Source organism: Lytechinus pictus, chromosome 8 (genome assembly GCF_037042905.1).
Source record: "Lytechinus pictus isolate F3 Inbred chromosome 8, Lp3.0, whole genome shotgun sequence".
Lineage (NCBI taxonomy): Eukaryota > Metazoa > Echinodermata > Echinoidea > Temnopleuroida > Toxopneustidae > Lytechinus > Lytechinus pictus.
This window is the reverse complement of record NC_087252.1, coordinates 13,764,188-13,776,758: the sequence shown is the minus strand read 5'-3', so window position 1 is coordinate 13,776,758 and position 12,571 is coordinate 13,764,188.

Below are 12,571 nucleotides of genomic sequence, written 5' to 3'. Positions count from 1 at the left end.
GTATATGTATATGTATATGTATATATATATATATATATATATATATATATATATATATATATATATATATATATATATATATATAAATGTGTGAAGTTATACATGTACAACAGCTTTGGCAACTCTTTTTATTTTAAATATTGTAAAGAAATGAATGAAGAGAACAATGGTAGGCGTAGCTTAAATCAAGGTTTCCCAGAGCTATCTACCCTTTGGAAAAATTGGTGATGCCGAAAAAAATGTCCCTGCCGGGAATCGAACCCGGGCCCCGAGCTTTGAACGCCGGTGCCTTAACCACTAGACCACAGAGACGGGTTAGTGGCTAGGGCGACCCCGATCCGATTGACCGTCAGATAGACAGATTTTCGACACTATACCAATTATAATTTCCTTTGTCGGGTGAAGGTGGGTTTTATATATATATATACACACACAACAAAAAAGGAAGTCCCCCTTAATCAAATTGCTGTAACTTTTGAACAGAATTATTTTGAGATATGATATTTCGTAGGTGGTTTTCTACACTCATTAAGCAACTCCTGGGGAAAAAAATTGATCGGTTGAGTCATGCATTAGTAATTAAAGATGTATGTATTCTATTGTTTTTAAAATTTCTTATGCATTTCCTTGTTTTTCGATTTATTGTTTTTAATTGTTTTTTCTATGGAAATCGTTGCTGAATTTATTCTGATTTACAAACAAACATTACAAATTCATTGAGTTGAATCAGTAAAAGTAGAAATAATGAAAAACTTGTGAATTATGGCCAAAAACACAATTTGCATTGGATTTGGACATGAATTGTACATGAATGTGACCAAAATTACGGTAATTAATCTAATGTCATTGTCATGTGAATAACATTCTCTTCTTATTTATAATCAGGTTCACTATGTTCATATTTGGGCTTTCGCCTGATTTTTTTGGAGAAATTGAAAAATATACATTCTTAGAAAGGTTATTGCATGAGGATTCAGAATAAAAATGTTTCCATTTGCACCGTGGCCTATATGGCCGCCATCTTGGATTTTTCAAAATAGCCACCCCAAAACATGGTTTTTGACAATATCTCAGCTTCCAAGTAACCTAGGATTCATGATTTTGACACTTATAAACCGCCATTTCTGAGGTCAAGGAATCTATTGTTATCAAAATAATAAGTTATTCAAGAAATTAAAGAATTGTCATGATATTTTTTGTCGTTTTTTATGTATTTCCAGACTCAAACTCATGTTGAATTCCAATTTAACTATTCCAAATTGTTTCAGGTTACATGATCAAGGTCAAAGGTAACTTAGGATCACTGAACTTTGACCATGTTTGGGTAAATCTTAACCAAGGCAAAATTTTTGAAAGGTCATAATAACCTAGAGAGCATATGGGTAATAAAGTATCATACATCATCTTGCATGAGTTTCAAGTCACATGATCAAAGTCAAGGGTCATTTAGGGTTAATGCACTTTGACCATGTTGTGATTTCACTACCCAAAACTTAACATTGCTAAGAATTTGATTTTTGAAGCTAGGCTTAATTTTTGCAATTCCCTATTCTATAAAAACTTCCATATAATGTTCATCAAGTATCAGCAAATGGATAAATGACTTTCAGTTCTCAATGTGAAGGTCAGTGGTCAATAGGGGGTCAAAATTGATAAAAAAATAAAAGAGAAATTAGATTAGATTATAGATTTTCGACGAATTTGAGATTATCGATCAGTATTGAGTTAAAGATGTATATGATTAACTGGAATTCAATTACTATGATTTCAGGTTACTGGTTCAAGGTCAAGGGTCATTCAAGATCTATTGATTTGGATAAGAATGTATATTTTTTTCGTAATATTTAAATACTTCATCACAGTAAATGAAACTTTTATAAGATCTTTTTTGGATCACAAATGTTTCTCCATAAAAATCCGGCAAAAGTACATAGTGAAACTGACTATGAGGAGAAATACATTATTTTTATGAACACACCCTCCACAGGAGCTAATCACAAATTGCAGACACTCAGGACCAGTTGACCGAAAAAAGTTACTTGGACACATCGCCTGACGATCGCATCTAAGCGTGAACAGAAGCGAAGCTCCCAAAGTGCGTTTATGTATATGTATATGTATATGTATATGTATATGTATATGTATATGTATATATATATATATATATATATATATATATATATATATATATATATATATATATATATATAAATGTGTGAAGTTATACATGTACAACAGCTTTGGCAACTCTTTTTATTTTAAATATTGTAAAGAAATGAATGAAGAGAACAATGGTAGGCGTAGCTTAAATCAAGGTTTCCCAGAGCTATCTACCCTTTGGAAAAATTGGTGATGCCGAAAAAAATGTCCCTGCCGGGAATCGAACCCGGGCCCCCAGCTTTGAACGCCGGTGCCTTAACCACTAGACCACAGAGACGGGTTAGTGGCTAGGGCGACCCCGATCCGATTGACCGTCAGATAGACAGATTTTCGACACTATACCAATTATAATTTCCTTTGTCGGGTGAAGGTGGGTTTTATATATATATATACACACACAACAAAAAAGGAAGTCCCCCTTAATCAAATTGCTGTAACTTTTGAACAGAATTATTTTGAGATATGATATTTCGTAGGTGGTTTTCTACACTCATTAAGCAACTCCTGGGGAAAAAAATTGATCGGTTGAGTCATGCATTAGTAATTAAAGATGTATGTATTCTATTGTTTTTAAAATTTCTTATGCATTTCCTTGTTTTTCGATTTATTGTTTTTAATTGTTTTTTCTATGGAAATCGTTGCTGAATTTATTCTGATTTACAAACAAACATTACAAATTCATTGAGTTGAATCAGTAAAAGTAGAAATAATGAAAAACTTGTGAATTATGGCCAAAAACACAATTTGCATTGGATTTGGACATGAATTGTACATGAATGTGACCAAAATTACGGTAATTAATCTAATGTCATTGTCATGTGAATAACATTCTCTTCTTATTTATAATCAGGTTCACTATGTTCATATTTGGGCTTTCGCCTGATTTTTTTGGAGAAATTGAAAAATATACATTCTTAGAAAGGTTATTGCATGAGGATTCAGAATAAAAATGTTTCCATTTGCACCGTGGCCTATATGGCCGCCATCTTGGATTTTTCAAAATAGCCACCCCAAAACATGGTTTTTGACAATATCTCAGCTTCCAAGTAACCTAGGATTCATGATTTTGACACTTATAAACCGCCATTTCTGAGGTCAAGGAATCTATTGTTATCAAAATAATAAGTTATTCAAGAAATTAAAGAATTGTCATGATATTTTTTGTCGTTTTTTATGTATTTCCAGACTCAAACTCATGTTGAATTCCAATTTAACTATTCCAAATTGTTTCAGGTTACATGATCAAGGTCAAAGGTAACTTAGGATCACTGAACTTTGACCATGTTTGGGTAAATCTTAACCAAGGCAAAATTTTTGAAAGGTCATAATAACCTAGAGAGCATATGGGTAATAAAGTATCATACATCATCTTGCATGAGTTTCAAGTCACATGATCAAAGTCAAGGGTCATTTAGGGTTAATGCACTTTGACCATGTTGTGATTTCACTACCCAAAACTTAACATTGCTAAGAATTTGATTTTTGAAGCTAGGCTTAGCTATCTACCCTTTGGAAAAATTGGTGATGCCGAAAAAAATGTCCCTGCCGGGAATCGAACCCGGGCCCCCAGCTTTGAACGCCGGTGCCTTAACCACTAGACCACAGAGACGGGTTAGTGGCTAGGGCGACCCCGATCCGATTGACCGTCAGATAGACAGATTTTCGACACTATACCAATTATAATTTCCTTTGTCGGGTGAAGGTGGGTTTTATATATATATATACACACACAACAAAAAAGGAAGTCCCCCTTAATCAAATTGCTGTAACTTTTGAACAGAATTATTTTGAGATATGATATTTCGTAGGTGGTTTTCTACACTCATTAAGCAACTCCTGGGGAAAAAAATTGATCGGTTGAGTCATGCATTAGTAATTAAAGATTGAATTAAAAATGACAATTTTTTAAAGTCACAAGAGTCGTTTTTCAGATTGTGTAAATACAAAGTTGGGCAAAAAATTGTTTTTAGGTGAATTTTATGGTGTTAATGCCGTTTTACTATCCATCATTTAGCCACTCCACACACAATTTTGATATCGTATGTTTATGGTTGAGTGAGCACAATGTATTGAGACGATAGGGGTTTATGGTAGTATCCTCTACAACTTGCAAGAACATTTTTGAAAAAGTTGGTGGCTCCCTAGATTATAGGCCCCTCCCCCATTCTAGAATTCTGGATCCACCACTGATTTGTCCATAAATTCAACTGATCCTGAGAAATTGTTAGGAAAATATTTAATACATTTATGCAGTATAAAGAGTATTCATTCCTAAGTTTTCGGATGTGCTCGCTCAACCATGAAAATGTCAACAGTTCGGAAAGTGTGTGGTGATAGAAATGATGGATGATAAAAACAACAGCAATTAATTCATATTTGAAACCGAATTTGCCCCCAATATTTACTTTATCACCCTTTAAAATGAGTCTGTGACATTGAAAATACCCCTTTTCCCACTTTGATGCGTGCTCACTCATCCATAAATAAACAAATCGATTTTATTTTTGCACAGAATTCTGCCCATACGTTGATAAACATTAATGCCAAATGACATTGCTAAAGACAGCCTTGAAAAAAAGTTCCACCATATTGGATAAGGGGTTCCTTATTCTTAAACATATGCACCCATAATGTACACAAGTCTATGAGAGAGGAAGTCAACATTTTAACAAATATGAAATGAGGGTTTGTTTCATGGACGGTTTTTGTTACTTTTGCCAACAGTTATTTCATGAAACTTCGCACATGGCTTCAGAGTAACACTATCCAAAAGGCGCGCACACCAAAATAACCATTCGATACGACACAGAGTGGGGCCAAGGCCTTGAACTCTCTTCTCATTTGCATAATTTTCGAATATTGTGCGCTCACTGATGCATTAAACATCGGGATTTTCATAAAAATCAAATCAAATGAACCATGCAAGGAGGTTTGTGACAGATATCCATAGTTACAAATTGCATTTTTTCCAATAACGTAAAAAAGAGCTAATCACATTCCACATGTTCATTCAAGCGTGAATGTTTATTTAAACGCCTTTGAATCATTGAAGAATGTTAATTGGTCATGAACAAAAAGTTGAGAAAAGATCATTTTCAGTTACCGAAATGAAACAATACTTGACTATGATATTTAAAATTCGTATTTTTTGTTTTCAATAAATGTTCATTGAACCGTGAAACGATGAATATTGTTAAAGATACTCTTCCCAAAAATAACTGTCATCATATTCTATCATTTTTATTGATACAAATGTGTAAAAATCAAATTATAGCAAATTTGGAATTGTGTTTATTCAACCGTAAAATTTTGCCAAAAAGTTGTATCGTCTTTTAGAAAGTACCTTTTACAAGCCTTCTGACTATTTTTCATGATGAGAATGTGGAATTAGTTCCAATAAAATGGAATCAAAGTCATGATATTTGGCTTGTGACATTTGAAAAGTGACATTTTTGCCTTTTGACGGTGCTCACTGTAACATGACATAAAATACGTCCATAACATTTACTCAGAGGATAGCTTATAAAATTACCTACACGCTCATGTAAAAGTATATTTAAAAAACTCGCATTGGTTCGGAAATTATGGATGTTTGTTTAACTCTTACCCTGCCAGGCCCAATACCCCTCTACTGCCAGGGATATTCGAGGGAACCCTAAATTGACCAAAATGTGAGCAGCGACTGATTTTAAAACGGTCATAATTCTTTACCCGTACGTTGTATAATAAAACCTTCTACACATGAAATGATGCATGGTTCATGGGCTTTATGGTCGTGTTATTATCTTTCATATTTGCGTTTGGAAAAATGGAGAAAAGATGTAATATTTTACATCGTTTTTTTTCAATAAGTAAAACCTAGAAAATTATGATTTCATGAACATTTTAAAAAGTAAATAACCTGAGGAATTGTAGAGATACCAACAAATTAAGAAGATAAAATGAAAGTTCAATGTTTACCCTTTCAAATGACGCATCTATTAATGAAATTGAACAAAAAGAAATAACGAAAAATAATGCTCTTTTGAATAAAATACTATTTTGCTATTCAAGTTATTTCCTCTGAAGTACGATAAAGCGACCTGTTCCAAAAAAGGGCAATGTCGCCGATCAAGTGACCAATCACAGCACAGCTGCGATCCCCACGCAAACACACACAATAATATATTAGAGCCATGTACCTTCAAAGTGCGGCCAACCGTACCCTTTCATTCGTGTAGTCTTCAAAATAAGACTCTGTAATTTTTTTATTTGTAGTGTAACAAACAAAGTTATTGCCAGTCAGAAGGAGACAAAATATAAAAGAACTTAAGATGATATATTGAAATAAAGATAAAGAGGGGTCGGACAGTTTCAATACTTACAAGTTTGGGGTATAAAATCCCACAAAATAATATGGGCGTTCTTGGCAAAGTGCACAGACGAGAAAAAGAAAAAAAAAATTATTTTTCGTGAATCAAAGAAGAGGGAATGCAAATCAGTTACAAACAAAAAAATCAATACAAATTTTCAAAAAGAAAATAGGCCTATTTGTTCTGTATTACTGGTCTGACCAAAGTAGCCACCTGTTAACATTCTACGTGACTACATTATTTTGGTCATGCCACCAAGTCATGAACAATAGATGCCCAGACTCTCTTTCATGAGGAATCTCTAATCCGCGCTCCCTTCTGACCTATTATCTAGGAGAGTAATTTAGCACAGGATGTTCATAGAAATCGGGGCTCACGCGCGTCTTTTGATTTGACATTTGAATACTTTCAAAGGTTCCGGTATTGATTTCTTATGGGTGACCCAGGTAAAGAGAAAACAATTTGCCCCCCTACAGAAAAATCCTGCATCCGCCCAGGGCCTCCCCAGCTCGTAGCACTATCCGTGGTAAAAGAAATTTATTTGTTCAGATAACATAGTGTACAATAATATGCGTGGTATAAAGAAATGTAATATTCAACCCGTTATCATCGTTATAATTTTCATTTCTACTCTCTAAAGTCGTTTTGAAATCCCTTTGATAGTGACGTCAATGATGCAGCAACTAACAGGTCGGTCTGATCGGTTTTGTTAATGTATCCCTTTTTTTCTTTTCCTCAAAACATCTTGAGACGAATAAAGCGGTATTATCGGCCGTTTTAATTATCACATGTATTTGTTTTGCTTCTTCCTATTTGATTCGAGGAGAATATTGGAACGATTCATATTTTTGTGAGAAGTTTGAATATGATATTGATAAGCATAACAATGTCAATCATTCTTTTTTTATGGTTTGGGCTATAAAAACACAAACGAATATGAACCGTTATTTACCTGATCTTAAGTTTATGAAGAGAGAGTTTGGCTGCAGAAGGAATGCAATTGATATGATTACAACAATTATTTTTTAATAATAATCATAATGATGATGATGATGATTCTGATGGCAATAACATTAATAATAAGAAGGTAAAGGAGAATAATAATGATAATAATAGCAATAACAATAATGATAATAATGATTACGATAATAGTAATACTAATAATGATAATAATAATAATAATAAATGAATAAATAAATAATGAGTGTGATGATTGCAGTGCGATGAGAGTTGGAAATGACAGCCTTCTTTACTCATATATTTATAACGAGAACAATTTTGTGAGAATGCTAAAAAAACAAAGTATAAGACCTTTCCCCCACCCCCCCCCCTACCCCCAAAAAATCTCCCCCAAACCGTGCACATTTGCAGGCAGAAAAAAGCCTTGACACAAGAATACTACCATACCGGCCTGCAGAAGAGCCGATCGATAGCTCATGAATATTCATAAAACAATAGCGAATGGGCGAGTAGCGTTGGGTGAGAGACATCGTACCGCTCTGTCATTGGTCAATTCTGAGCTGAATGCCTTCGCACACTCGCCTTTGCTCTGCCCGTAGAAGTACGTGTATTGCTACACACAATCTTTATATCACACGTGTCTATAGGGGAAATTTTGATTCAGATCGCGGCAATATCCGAAATCAACTCTTCAAAATAATGATGCAAAAATGCCATTTTACTCAAAAAATGTCTATGTAAACCACTATTCATTATATAACAAAATCAATTGTGAATTCCTTGCCAATATAACAACATAAAAAACACAGAATATAGTGTTGATTTTCTGGCTGTAAAATTGGTTAAACAAAAAAAAGTTAGTTGGGCAACTATAGCTGCCAGTGGCACTAGAGGGCTATGGGCAACTATAGCTGTCAATGGCTCTTAAAGAGTTAAGGGAGGACTTACTTTTTTGTTGTGTATATATACAGTGCGTCCCAGAAAAAACGAAACTGAGATTTAGCGATGATTTATCACAACTTAATCACAAATACAATAGACAAATGACCTACCAATGTAAAGCTTAGAATCTCTTCTTTCATCTGATATTACTTAGATTATTCCTCATTCACGCATGAGTGAGCAAAAGCAATTTGAAGAAAGGATACCAAAAACTCATTTGGCGGGGGGTATCTGAATTTTAAAAAGTAAATCACGTGCCTAAAAAGTTCAATATCTGCTCTTTAATTTGATACCTTAATCACAAAAAATGGTCAAGAAGTAAAAAAGTTACGTTCCCTCGAAACAATGCTTGTATTTCCATAATTTCATTAAATAAACGTGTTTTCACCGGTTTCCCACAGAAGCTATCGCATAGTTAACAAAAGACTTCATGCATGGCTGATCGTCAACAAAACGGAGTGTCGAGTGAGTTTGAACGCTAGCCTGTAAAACCTCTTCATTTAATGAAATTATTGAAATTCAAGCCTTATTTCAAATAACCATAACTTTCTTATTTCTAGACCATTTTCTGTAATTGAGGTATCAAATTAAAGAGCAGACATTGAACTTTTTAGAAATGTGGTTTTCTTTTTGAAACCCAGAAACAGCCCGCCAAATGACTTTTTGGTATACCCTCTTCAAATTGGTTTTGCTCACTCATGCGTGAATGAGAATAAATCTAAGTAATTTCAGATGAAAGAAGAGATTCTAAGCTTTACAATGGTAGGTCATTTGTCTATTGCATTTGTGATTAAGTTATGATAAATCATCGATAAATATCGGTTTCGTTTTTTTTTGTGGGACGCACTGTATATATATATATATATATATATGTATATATATGTATATATATATATATATATATACACACACACACAACAAAAAAAGTAAGTCCCCCCTTAAACAAACATCGATAATTTCCGAACCACTGGGAGTTTTTATTATATTTTTACATGAACCTGTAGGGAATTTTATAAGCTACCCTCTTTGTGAATGTTACAGACGTGTTTTATGTCATACTTCAGTGAGCACCGGAAAAATGCAAAATTGTCACTTTTTAAAAGTCACAAGCAAAATATCATGACTTTGATTCCAGTTTATTGGAACGAATTCCACATTCTCATCATGAAAAATAGTCAGAAGGCATGTAAAATGTACTTTCTAAAAGTCGATACAACTTTTTTGGCTAAGTTTCACGGTTGAATAAACACAGTAAAAATTTGCTATTATTGGAATTTTTACACATTTCTATCGATGAAAATGATGGAATATGATGACAATTATTTTTGGGAACAGTATCTTTAACAATATTCATCATTTCACGGCTCAATGAACATTTAATGAAAACAAAAAATACGATTTTCAAATATCATTGGCAAGTAATGTTTCAAGTTGGTAACTGAAATTATCTTTTCTCAACCTTTTTCAATATGTTCATGACCAATTAACATGCTTCAATGATTCAAAGGCATTTAATTAAACATTCACGCTTGAATGAACATGTGGAATGTGATTAGCTCTTTTTTGCGTTATTGGCAAAATGCAATTGCTAACTATGGATATCTGTCACAAACCTTCTTGAATAGTTAATTTGATTGGATTTTTATGAAAATCCCGATATCTAATGCCTCAGTGAGCACACAATATTCGAAAATTATGCAAATGAGAAGAAAGTTCAAGGCCTTGGCCCCACTCTGTGCCGTATCGAATGGTAATTTGAGTGTGCGGGCCCTTTGGATATTGTTACTCTGAAGCCATGTGTGAAGTTTCATGAGAAAACTATTGGCAGAAGAAACTAAACCGACTATGAAACAAACCCTTATTTCACTTATGTTAAAATTTTGACTTCCTCTCTCATAGACATTGTGTACACGATGGGTGCATATGTTTGAGAATAAGTAACCCCCTATTCAATGTGGTGGAACTTTTTTTCAAAGCTGTCTTTAGCAGTATCATTTGGCAGTAATGTTCATCAACTTATGGGCAAAATTCTATGCAAAAATAAAATTGATTTGTTTTTTATGGATGAGTGAGCACGCCTTAAAGGGGAAAAGGGGCATTTTCAATGTCACAGACTCATTTTGATGGGTTATAAAGTGAATAATGGGGGCAAATTCGGTTTCAAATGTAACTTAATTGGTGTTGTTTTTATCATCAATCATTTTTATCACCACACACTTTCCGAACTTTCTACATTGTCATGGCTGAGCGAGCACACTCGAAAACTTAGGTATTAATACTCTTTTTACTGCATAAATGTATTCTTTTCCTAATAATTTCTCAGTATCAGTTGAATTTATGTACAAATCAGTGGTGGATCCAGAATTTGAAAGTGGGGAGGTGCCGAGAAATTTGGGGAGGGGAGCCACTAACATTTTCCAATTTTAACATGTTTTAACAAGTTACATAAACCCCCTATGAGATGATACCTCACAAAAAATGTGCTCACCCAAGCATGAACATACGTTATCAAAATTTTGTGTGGAGTGTCTCAATGATGAATAGTAAAACAACTTTAACATCTTAAAATTCACCAAAAATCAACCTTTGCCAAACTTTGTATTTACACAATCTGAAAAACGACTCTTGTGACTTTCAAAAATTGTCATTTTTAATTCAATCTTTGATTACTCATGCATGACCCAACCGATCAATCTCATTTCCCCCCATGAGTTGCTTAGTGAGTGTAGAAAACCACCTACGAAATGTTATATCTCAAAATTATTCCGTTCAGAAGTTATAGCATTTTGATTTAGGGGGGACTTACTTTTTTTGTTGTGTATATATATATATATATATATATTGTAAAGAAATGGATGAAGAGAACAATGGTAGGCGTAGCTTAAATCAAGGTTCCCCAGAGCTATATCTACCCTTCGGAAAGATTGGTGATGCCGAAAAAATGTCTCTGCCGGGAATCGAACCCGGGCCCCCAGCTTTGAACGTCGGTGCCGGTTAGTGGCTAGGGCGACCCCGATCCGATTGACCGTCAGATTGACGGTCCGATTGACCGGGTTCGATTCCCGGCAGAGACATTTTTTCGGCATCACCAATTTTTCCAAAGGGTAGATAGCTCTGGGGAACCTTGATTTAAGCTACGCCTCCCATTGTTCTCTTCATCCATTTTTTTCACACAGTATTTAAATAAAAGAGTTGCCAAGGCTGTTGTACATGTATAACTTCACACATTTATATACATATATATATATATATATATATATACAGTGCGTATAAAACAAAAATTTACACTTTGAAAAAGCCCTGGGAATTAAAATGTCCAGAACATGTGTGTAATTTTTACATATATAATCTTGGGTTTGGGTCTCATCTATCCAATGAAAGTAAAAGTTTTGACAGAATGCTACACTTGAGTGAGCACTGTCCATTTTTGTAAAACTCGCAGAAATCTGTTTGCGCAGAAATGCTTGTTTTTACGCTGTGTCAGGGGAAAAGGGCGAAATCAAACTTACCCTGCGAAACATTTCTCATACATTTCCCTTGCACTTTTAGTCAATTGAAATAAAACGGATACATTCAAGCATTTTGTAACAATTTGGCCACCCAAATTGAAATTTCAACACCCAGTAAGCACAACCTTTACCCTTTTTTGTGCCAGCTGGATCTGAGGGCATAACTGAATCTGAACAAAAGTTTATATCAGACATCTCCAGCATTTTTCACTAAGTTCATATAATTTAAAGTGGGTTTACATTTCATTTTTAATTCAATACTTGTTTCTCCACACTTTTCTCAAGCTTGACAATGATTAACAAAATGAAAATCAAGCCTAAGCCATTTCATGTAAATCACAGCTCTGTGTAAAGCAAATATCGTCACAATGGCCTCGGTGTGTGGGGAGCGGGGTGGGGCACAATGCACTCTTCGAAGTGTTTTGAGCGAGGAAACAAGTTAAAAAAGGTGAAAGATATCTTCAAATCAATTTTACTAGCTAGATTTTACATGTTCTTCATGAGTAAGGTCTACTTTTATTTGCATAACTATTTCAAAGTTCTGCGCAAATCATTTTTCACTAACTTTTCTAAAGTAAGTGGTGCTCACTCAAGCGGAAATATTTTTCGACAGTTATATCGTCATTTGCTTAAATAGATCTGTACCAA